Genomic DNA, 11,548 nt, shown 5'->3' with positions numbered 1-11,548 from the left:
TATATACACATACACACACATTTTATTTATTTATTTATTTTTGGCCACAATGTCAATAATGCAAGGGAGATGCATTTGTCCTTAAATAATAATGAATATAGACAAAATTGTTTCACTTTTCATTATTTACAAACTTTTGTCTGCAAATGTCATAAGGACTCATTCAATTTAAAATGTTGCTAAAAATTTTTTTTATAAGTGTTGTCAAAACCATATGAAATCGACATGGGATGGATTACAGGGGAAATTAAGCACTCACAGCCCTAACAGTTAACACCTGAGCAAGCTGCACCAACAGTTCGGTGAAGTGGGGAGGGGCTGCTTCAAAGTAGCGAGCCATTACAAACAAAAGGTGACTTTCTCAGTAATTTGGTTAATTTGACTAACAATAAGAGAAACCGGAACAGACAGGAACCTCCTGCTACACTTTGCATTTGTCTGATGTAATTTACCTTAAATGCTAAATACAATGTACTTCACCTTAGTTTTTCATGTGATGCTATGTCAGAACATAGGATCAGCATATTTTAAACAGATTCTTAAATTTGTAATCCCACAATACAGAGAGTACGCTGGATTTTTAAAAGATTTTTCTGTCCTTATAGACACTGTCATCTGTCATTAACACAATAGCAACATACATACTTTTTTGTGATTATGTTACATTCAGAGCATTTAGATGATGTTACGGTTCATTTACGCAGAGCACATGGCTTTAAACAACTCGGATAACTTTCTAAAAGGGTTTAAAAGAAAAGGCTCTGGTAGAGTTTGAGCAAAGTATGTCAAGGTTGTCGAACGGTTTGTGTCAGGTTGCGAATGAGAGTGAGAGACCTTCCCAACAGTTAATGATGTCACTCCCTCAGTGGAGGGATCTTTTTACCGTGGCAATCTGATTACAGTTCTGCTTGCTTTGGCTAAAGAGCACATCAGAAATCAAATGTTCTCTGGCAAGAGTTATATTTTCTCAAACACACACATACACACACAAAGTGTGTTTCCGAGCACACAATACTGAATGGCAGGTCAGAGCAGTGTTTGACCTGATAGGAATGCAGACTTGAGTTTGGTACAAGACGATTTATAAAATGAAGCACACACGTTCATTGCACAATGTTGTATAGCTCAATACGCTAATGCCGCAATGGTGGTTAAAATGGCTGGTAGTTCTGTAAAACACACACACATAAAGAAGAGTGCCAGACCTAATGTGACAGTGGTCTCAACATGTTCTCACCTCATAAGCGGTGAGTTTCTCCAGTTAGAGGGCAGTGTGACACATACAGCATGGACAGCTGGATGTGTGGTTTTTACTCGTACAGCTGGAGCCCATCTGGGACCAACACTGGATGAGATGTGCATACACACTCACACAAACACACATACATGCACAGACACACAAGATGCAAATTGGGATAAACTCTAACTGGCCTCTTCATCAACAGACCCCTTTCTTTTCTCCTGTTATATCTACATATCCTCACATCACCTTGTCTTCCTCCATTATGAAGATAAAATATCCAGATAGACTACAAATATGATTTTATTCATAAGTTTTAAATCCAAACTATGAGATAACCTTTGGAGAAATCTGGATAAAAGAACAAAAAAGGAAACACAAGACAACCTTCTGATGACCTAGTTGCTCTTCGGTCTGCAGATTTCAGTGTTGAAGCTGATCAAAGCATGTGTTCCTGCTTTGATACTGCTGTTAGTGTTGGATTCATTTCCCTCTGTCTTTTCATCTATTATTGCTCTATTTCATGTTACATCCCACGGGAGAAAAAAAGCATTATTTCATCATTCCAACATGCAAATAATAAAATAAAATAGAAAAAAACATTAATCTGCAACGCAAAATTATCACTATATATGCGTCATGGATATGGCAATGATAGCTTGACACAAATCAAAGGTTGGCGATCAGATCACATCAGAACGTTGACTGAGAGTGGCACTCCTCTGTGGAGGGGAAATGTGCTTAATTGTAATGAAATTAATTTACAGTACATTAAATAGACTACAAAATAAGCTCCATTTTCCCTCAAAATATAAATTCTGCTGATTTTAAGGTGAAATATATTTTAGGGCTACAAATTTCCAATTCAATTTGGATTCACAAGCTCTCGATTGGATTGGATTGGATTGGATTCGATTTCAATTTCATTGTAGAGAGGGTTTTGTAAGACTATTTGAAACAGTAAATCATAATTTAGTGAGTCATTCTGAATGATTCATTAAGAAGAATGGCTATTTTAATTTATTTTATGTTTTTAGATGTTGCTCAAGTTTAGTGGAGGATTCCATTATGATCTCTGTATATAGCAACAGGAGCAGGGATGACTGCTTCTTCAGTGCGTTGGTCAAAAAGATTTGATCTCTCATATTGAACTCGATTTTATATGTACACACAGTTCAGTGAACATTCACAGATGAACTAAAAAAGCAAGCTTTACCATCCAAAACATTTAATAACACACCTACATATGACCAAAACAATGTTTGATATAGATTTTTGTTTCGGGGGGACAGATGCAAAAAGGAGAGAGATTAAGAGGCAAAAAGAGAATGAAAGATGTAAAGAGCTGTTTTGAAGATGTAGTCAACAAACTGACAGAGCTGCCATTTCTGAAAAACACCCATCTTACTAAAATTCACACGCACACAAACACAAGAAGACAGATGCTTTGTGTTCCATTGATAATTGTTGGATATAAATATACATTTACTCACATTACACACTCTCACAGTGCATTCTCGCACAGTACAGCAGCAAAACACACCACACTAAAGATTTATTACTGGGCTGCATATTTGAGGCCAACCAAATATCGGAGTTCATAACACAGTAACAAAGGAATGAGAGGAACAGCCATTATGCCCTCTATTACAGTAAACAGACCAATATCCAATTTGAAGAAGCCTTTTCTTCTAAAAAAATACCACTCAGCAGAAATTTGTGGTTCTGCAAATACTGTTAGAAAGCAAAATAAAGTTGATTGAGAACTAATTATTTTTCCTCATTTAACAACCTAAATCCAGAATTTATAATTCTGAACAATTAGCGTCACCAAAACTTACTGGAAAAATAGCCCCGCCACCATTTTACATGGTTGCCTGCACCAAACTCACTCCATTGGTTGAGCCAGAAGTTGACACATCAGACCACTCAAACAAACAGAGCAATGTTTGAAAGCGCCAGAGATCCTCAGTGTTTACACATTTCGGGAAGTCATCCTTGGAGTTGTCTCTGCATATTTTCCTGGGATAGCAGAAAGTATGTTAACAGAAAAAAAAAATACAAAATAGCTTCATGTAGCGATGAAAGAAATATTAAAAATATATTTACCAACATGATCTCATGAGAATTCTTATGTAATTTACATTAAATGCGGTTATACAAAACGTACATTTACTTACGTTTGCACAGACACTGAAACGTACAATACTCGGCTCCCTGATAGCGGGAACGAGACATTGTGAAGATCGCGAGGGGAACTCCTCTCCTTCTACGAAATCTTGAAACCTTATAGGATAACGCCAGTACAATAAACTAGCCAATTGTCGCTAATCATGCAAATCGCATGTAAATACGTACAAGCCTGTCTCGTTCCTGCTCTCAGTGAACCGAGGTTACGACAGCAACCGGAGAAGTTCCCTTTCTAGCATTCACTCTACATTGAGAAGATCAAGATGGGAATGGTATACAATCCCGCCGTGAGAGCGGCGAAGCTCAGCCTGAACCAAGGGCTAAGACCACACCCAGCAGAATGGGGTAGAACAACACACAATTCCCAACCAATAGCGACACTGCTAGGAAAGCCCGCAGCTGATAGGTGGAGCTAGTCCAATGAGCATCTTAGCTCAGGTATACTAAATTAGCATATCTGGCCAAAATAAATGAGCGGCTTCACTAAATACAGGGCAGAAACAACAACAGTAGCAAGGAAGCGCTGTGCAATGTAACAAAAGCACACATATAAGCAGATAGAAATAAACTAGAAGAATAAGTGAGGTTAGTGACTCACCGAAATCACTTGAGACACCAAGGATGGCACATCCAACTTGTCAAACCTAGCGAAAGTATTCTGTGAGGACCAGCCAGCTGCAAAGCATATATCCTGAATAGATGTGCCTTTAGACCAGGCCCATGAAGAGACTTTAGATACTGCCCGTCCCTTGGTACAGCCACCATAGCACACAAAGAGCTGGTCAGACTGTCGAAAAATGGCAGAGCGGTCAATATAAATTCTTAAAGCCCTGACAGAGAGTAACACTGCAGTCCCCAGGCCCAAAGCGAATACAATCACCATCCACTGAGAGCGCATAGAGATCTCCTATGCGCTTAGCCAAAGCAAGGGAAAGAAGCTGAGCAGTTTTGAGGGAGAGCTCCCTCATAGCAATGGATACCAAAGGCTTGAACGGGGGTAGAAAGAGAGCTTTCAGAACCAGCGACAGTGGGCTTGGGGGATGTAATCTCCTCGTTTCCCTGAGAAATCTGACCACCAGCGCATGCCTCCTGATCGAATGCCCATCAACCAGGGAACGAAACGAAGCAATAGTGGCCACATAGACCTTTAGCATTGACGGTAGACTCCTGCTATCTAGCCTGTGCTGCAGAAAACGTAGAACATCCGACACGGGGCAGCTCGCCAGGCCTATATCTCTATCACAGCACCATTTCACAAACACTCCCTGTTTAAGAGCATACAGGCACCTAGTAGAAGGTGCACGAAACTCAGTTAGCATGTCAAGCACACGGGGAGGCAGGGCACTTAGCTCCTCTAGGACCCCTCAAATAGCCACACATGAAGGCTCCACAGCTCCGGGCTGGAGTGCCATATCGAGCCATTTGCTTGAGACCGCAAATCCCTCCTGTTGGGGATTCGCCAAGGGGGAGCCACCAGCATCTCCCTGTGGTCCAGAAACTAAGGTTGAATCTGCCAGATTACCGACGCTCTCTCTACCCTGATTTTGCACATCACCAGAGGCAAAATCTTCACTGGAGGGAACGCATAAAGCCTGGCTCTCGGCAAGCGCAACATCAGAGCTTCTCCCATCAGTGGGGAGTGAGACAGCGAGAAGAACAGCGGGCATTGTGTGTTCTCGCTCGTTGCGAACAGACCCAACTCCGCCCTCCTGAAGTGGTCCCAAATCATCCTTCCACTCCCCGTGAGGAATTCCATTCCTCGAAAGAATGTCAGCTCCATGGTTTTGAGACTGGCATATACGCCGCTCTGATGGAGAGTAGATAACAATCCGCCCACAATAGAAGACTCACAGTCTGCTTGAAAAGGGCTCTGGAGTGCATGCCGACTTGGCAATTTATGTACGAAACAAGAGTACACTTTAAACCTTTAAAAATAAATTTTATTTGTGTGCTGTAATCCAAATCTTAAAAATCACAGGCCTGAAATTGGTACGATTGAAATAGTGGCTGAAACATGGCCCATTATGACTACATAACCAGCTCTCCCTTCCAAGATGCACAATAATCCTGATTTATAATCGAGTCGTCGACGAAGAAATCAAATACACATAAGATAAAGACAATGGCTGTGATTTGCAACAGTCGCTTTGTCGCGTCCAATGTAGAGAGTCTTAAGCTGTTGCGGCGCGGCATGACAACCAGGGCCGCATTAACGCACGGGCTTCAACAGGCTCAAGCCCAGGGGCCTACACTTGGGAGGAGCCTACTGGCTGCAGGGAAATTCTATTTTTCGAATAATTATTTGGATATATTTGCAACAGCGACAACAGCATTCTGTAAACAAACACACACTCATTTTCAGCGATGCCCTGCTTGTAGTATATGAAGTGAATGGTTCAGTTTAGGTTTCCCCCACGCAGTTTGTATAGTTGGTATGTTCCACCGATATACTGTGAGCGGAATGCACAATGCGCTAGTAAAGAAGCCTAGCACGAGAGCTATTCTGTGTACATGACTTTATGCTATCATTTAATTAATTAAACGCGAGCACAGCATGTTTCAAAATAAAAACGCAGTAAGCAACCACCAAATAGCCTAGATTCAAGTGATAATTTTGATCTACTAATGTTGAAAAATGAATATTTTGTGTTTATGGTGTTTAAATCATACCTGTAAACCTGTAAAGTTTTGATGGCATTTTTTTTCATATTACCTCCCTATAATGCCTGTAATAAAGTAGTGTTTACTTTATGTAAAGACTATAGGCTAATTCTGCTGCTCCACAAGCGCCACCTTCTGGCAAAGAGTGAATTTGCATATTCACTTATATTCATATTTTATGCAGAACAGTGTTGTAAATGTTAACTGGCATGTCAACAAGAAAAATCCGAAATTCTACATAAAAAATGGTGAGGAAGCTTAAAAAAAATACAATAAAAAATATCTAGGGTAGGGGGGCCTACCGTAATGCTGTAGCCCAGGGGCCTCTGGTTATCTTAAGGCTCCCCTGGCGACAACTGTCGCATCCGGTGTAGACACGGTGTCAGAAACTAAATAAGGTTTGTCCAAGAAGTCACTAGATTTGTCGCTAGGCGCTTTTTGTTTTATTTTTTAAAGCCACTAAATCTAACGACAAAGTCGCTAAATTGGCTAAGCTAATTACAAATTCAAAAGCCACTTCAAGAAACTTTACGACGGGATTTACAGCAGGAAAATCTAACGCTCATTGGCTTTCACCTGCTTCGTCACAGATTTTGGTACTGCTTTTGACATTTTTGCAATAAATAAATTATTGTGATTGCACTTATCTGTCTGTCATTTTTTTATGCTGTACATATTTAAGAAATAGTCATGGTTATGTTTAGAGTTAGGAGTGGGATTAGCAACTATAAAAAATCTTTTTAATGCTATATTGTTACTAAAATGGTCATTTCCCTGCATATTTCAGTCAATTACATCTTTTTATATTAGCTATAAAATGGGTAGGTTTAGGTTTGGGGGAAGGTTAAGGGGTCTAAAAATATAAATCGCTTATCGATGAAATTATAAAAATGCATTGATACAAATAGGCCTATCTTAATTATATAAAAGATTTGTAAATATTTTACGTTTTTTAGCTGTAAATCCATAGCACTTCTACGTTTTAAACATAATATGTCTAAATTGTATGTTTTAGCAATCAATCAAAACATACAAAAATGTACGTTTTGTGCTTGTAAACATTACGTACTAATACATACGTATAAACAGGGCCTAAAATTAACACTCGCCAAGCGCCAAATGCGAGTAAAAATCAGCGTTGGCGAGTCCATGTAACAGTGTCAGTCGCCAGTTGGCGGGTACAACTTTTACGAATTATAACAATGCAGTGAAGTGAAATCAACAGACAGTTTTTAAAGAGATTCGCCGTTTCTGACATAAGCGAATAAAATAATATTTTCCGAACACCAGATCATCGTGATTAGCTGTTCAATCATAAGCGACAAGAGCGAATCGATTGATAGGATACAAACGGACTGATAAGGTCAGAGCAGTGTGATGGCCAGCTTGTCCCTAGACACGGTTCTAATAACTTTTATCTGAGAAGATTTTGCTGCTTCATTTCGGAAGATTAACTTTTCCCTTCTTTATTCTTCATAACCCGAGAATGCGGCGACACATGCCTGGGGTTACGCCGCCTAAACGGTGCAGTGAAATATAGTTTGAAAGGCTGCGCATTCGGCTGTATGCATACGCTGAGCCGCTTTTAAGAAAAAGAGAAATCCTTGGACTGTTCTAGTCGCTGATTAACTTTTATAGCTTGAATAAAGATTAATACGTATAGTTTATGCATATATAATATAGTTTATGTTTAGATTGTTTTAAAATCACTTAAATAAAAAGTTGTTATATATTTCAGAGCCTATTAAATGTTAAAAAAAATAATGGCTTTCAATTATACTGTAATGTTGAATGGCTATAATTAATAGGTAAAATTGAGGGAAAATGCACCAGCAGAACAAATTAAAAACATTGTAAATATGTTTAGTTATTGTAGTAGTAATAACTGCCTGTTTTTGCAAGAAGAGTTTCAAAAAAAAAATTTTGGCCGGTAAATTTTATGTCACCGGCCATTGGCAGGTGTGGCAAAAAGTTCGTTTTAGGCCCTGCGTATAAACAATGAGACCAGGCTGTATTTACAGCTTTTGCATTGAACCAAGCAAGCAGCAAAACTGCAACAAAGTCTAAATCGTAATCTGATTGCCAGATATGAGTTGACTTGTACAAAATGTACAACTTTTGTTCCCAATCCAACCAACCAACATTTTAAAATCAATACAGGAAATGCGTGACAACATCAGTGAACAAATGTCATTAATGCATTCCATATTAATGCAAAACAAACTACAGATGTGTGTCAATAACCTATTGGTTCCAGTGTATCAGACACACACTTTCACGTCCATCGTATCATATTGCATATCATTTGCAGTTTGATTGTTTGACCACATCATACAGCCCTGCACAAAAAAAATCTAGGCTAAATTCTGTTGTTTATTCACCAAACATGTGTTATAATGACAGTTGGCACTGTCAAGCTCCAAAAAGACAAAAAAAAAACAAAACAACAACAAAATACCGTAAAAGAAATCCAAAATGACTAGGGTAATATATATCAAGTCCTTTGAAGAAATACAACTGCTTCCAAATGAAAAATAGTATTAATAATAGTAAATATATATTAATATCATATTTCTGCACATACATTGTTGTGTTGACAATACACACAAAAACAAATAAAATTTGTATGCAGTTTCTGTTTATCCTGTGGTGTGGAGTAATACTTCCAGTATATGTAATCAAAGAAAATCTTACGTATATCATAATGCCAGATTTGTGGTTTGACAGTTATCACATAGCTTCAGAGGACTTAGCGTATGAATCATACAGACTACATTTATGGTACTTTTTTATCTTTCTGGAGCATGACAAACTCAGTTTCTATTCACTTTTTTAGAAATTACGTTCAATTTCTGTTTACATGATTTGAAGAACATTATAAACATGAGCTGGTTGGGAGTACAGTCTTCAGAAAATGCTGTGGTCCCTTCTGAGGGTGCATTCTGAATCTTGATAAATCGAATAGGTATAGTAGTACATATCTGGTTAATGTGTACATATAAAATCGAGTTCAGTATGAGAGCTCAAATCTTTTTGACAAACGCACTGAAGAAGCAGTCCCATAATAGAATCCAAGACCTCCACTAAACTTGAGCAACATCTAAAAACTGTTACACCCTCCTATGAATACTGCCAAATGAGAGCAGAATGTGCTCCAGAGGTTGCAATCAGATCAGGCCATGACATTAGACTGAGTTTTTGGATTCTCAAAGGAGCGGCCCAGTGAGGTTTATGTGTGAACACCGTAAAACATCAGATCATTCCCAGAATGAAGACAGAATCTAAATATGAATCTAGAAATGTGAACTAACTGGCAGGTTTACGCACATTTTCAGATTGAGTTAGTTTATCCTGATGTCCATCACAGCTTGTCTGAACAAATGCCATGGAAATGGCTCAAATTTGTCCTTCTCCTCAGCTTTGGCAAATTACTTTGATATCTAGAAGATGGCGAGTGTTCAACAGTTCAACAAACCCGCAAAAGAGAGTGTGTGTGTGTGTGTGTGTGTAGTCACAAACCCATTCGCCCTATTAAACTTTGTCTCATCCATACGTAGTCAAGCTATTTCTGCCTGTCATCACTGTAGCTAAGCGACAACTGCTCCAGAGCCAGCGTAAGTGTCTGCATGCGAGTTTGTATGTGCTTGCATACAAGTATTTGCCCTCTTAACCAAAACCAGACCCTGGGCTCCATTTCCTCTCTATCTCTCTCTCCCAAACACACACTCCAAGGGTCGTGTGTCTGGTGCCATAAGTGGTTTGTAAAGTGAGGCGTTCCCGTTTGTCTGAAGGGTCCTGATTGTTTGGAAGGATTAATACCAACTGATGAACAGAATACAGCAAAAAACTAACAGCTGCAGAAGGAGAGAGATAGTGAGAGAGAGAAAATCAAGGACAACTCAAAGAAGTCGTTCTGTCATCTGTTAGTCTTCACCTCCGAGCCTCATCTAAACAGTCAAAGTCTGTTTCTTCACAAGCTAAATCAATAACATACCACAAAATTACACACACCACAGTATACAAACATGCACACATGCTAATACAGACATGTCACACATGTACACACACACATGCTCACCAGTGTACACTAACTACTACAACAGATTTGTTCTTAACTAACCACTTAACCATAGTCACAGTCACACTCGTTTTCACCCCTAACAAACGACACGAGACAGTGTCGTCAGCATCACCAGACTGAACCTGAAGCCTACTTTTACATTTTCTTTGTGGATTTTTTTGGGAAAACTGTGGAAATCTGCAGGATGTATTTAAACAGAAATGTACTACACTCGTACTGGTAGCTGAAAGCGTAATCATATTATCCAAAATATTTAATTAACCAACACGCAATGGGTGGGGAATGTGTCAAGCTTTTGTGGAAATCTGCAGATGCCATGTGGGCCTGGTCATTGGTAACAAACTCTTGCGGCTTGGACAACACACACAGACTTGTATGCATACATCACAAATATTTATCCCAAACTTAAGACGGGAAACATGTAAGCAAGAGATCACAGAGGCCTCCACATATTTCTCAAGGATTACACATCTCAGCGTGTGTATTGTGCTGTGTTGCATGCAAACCATGACAGCTTCAAACAAAAGGCTTGGCTCATCAAGCACTCAGAAGAATGAATGTCCCTCTTTCTCACTCCTATTTTTGTTTTTCCTCAATCCTCGAGTAATACATGAAATCATGAGTAATGGCCGTAATACTGTACAATAGTACCAACAGAAATGGTAATAGTACTGTACAGAGCAAATATCTTTGATTATACTCCAGTGAGTATAGAACGGTTCAAATTTCTATACAATGTTATTATTACAATCTATTACGATCACAATCCATCCACGCCCATTTACACCCTAAAGTTCTATACAGGTCTCATTTTAAGCACATTTTATTTTTCTTTAGAGATTTGACAGCAGACTTACAGTGGATGACTGAATGCAGAGCACCAACCCAAATAAAAAAAGAGGAGCTAATGCGGGTAAAAATAGCTCACACAAGGAAAAAAAAGAATGAAAGAAAGGAAGGTAGAAGGAAAGAATGTAGAAAGAAAGAATGTGGATAGTCCTCAGAATTTCTTCTTTTGTGTTCCACTAAAGAAAAATGGTTGTATGGTTTTGGGATGACACCAGGGTGAGTAATGACAGAATGTACATTTTTGAGTGAATTACTCCTTTAAAGAGAGATAGAGACTGATATTGCCACATATAAAAGTATGTCTCAGCAGCAGACCCACTGTTTATTTATGAATGTATAGTACTGGAGATGTCATTTGGTTCTCTGAGACTCTTTTTAAACATGCCAGATGATTTCTGCTCCAAACACCCACCCACCAACTCACACGCAAGTTTGGCTACCATGATCACTCGTACATTCACACCATCATCAGTCTGGCTTTTTAGAACAAACATTAAATTAACATGTGATCTAGTGCCTTTCAAGAA

The 11,548-nt window shown here is 39.0% G+C and overlaps 1 protein-coding gene and 1 long non-coding RNA gene across 4 annotated transcripts in view; one reads left to right on the top strand and one right to left on the bottom strand.

Annotated features, from left to right (window-relative positions):
* The window catches only part of LOC107757537 (ectodysplasin-A-like), a 36,140-nt gene that overhangs the window by 15,513 nt on the left and 9,079 nt on the right, over positions 1–11,548 (bottom strand). The window lies entirely within an intron of this gene.
* LOC107757538 (uncharacterized) overlaps positions 1–11,548 on the top strand; it is a 21,173-nt gene that overhangs the window by 4,512 nt on the left and 5,113 nt on the right. The window contains exon 2 of the long non-coding RNA XR_001641945.1: positions 4,714–4,720. This is a non-coding gene — a long non-coding RNA (uncharacterized LOC107757538). The remainder of the gene's footprint in view (positions 1–4,713; positions 4,721–11,548) is intronic.

Source organism: Sinocyclocheilus rhinocerous, unplaced genomic scaffold (genome assembly GCF_001515625.1).
Source record: "Sinocyclocheilus rhinocerous isolate Xijiao unplaced genomic scaffold, SAMN03320098_v1.1 scaffold984, whole genome shotgun sequence".
NCBI lineage: Eukaryota > Metazoa > Chordata > Actinopteri > Cypriniformes > Cyprinidae > Sinocyclocheilus > Sinocyclocheilus rhinocerous.
Note: the sequence above shows the minus strand (reverse complement) of the source record. Positions and strands in the feature narration are given on the sequence as shown.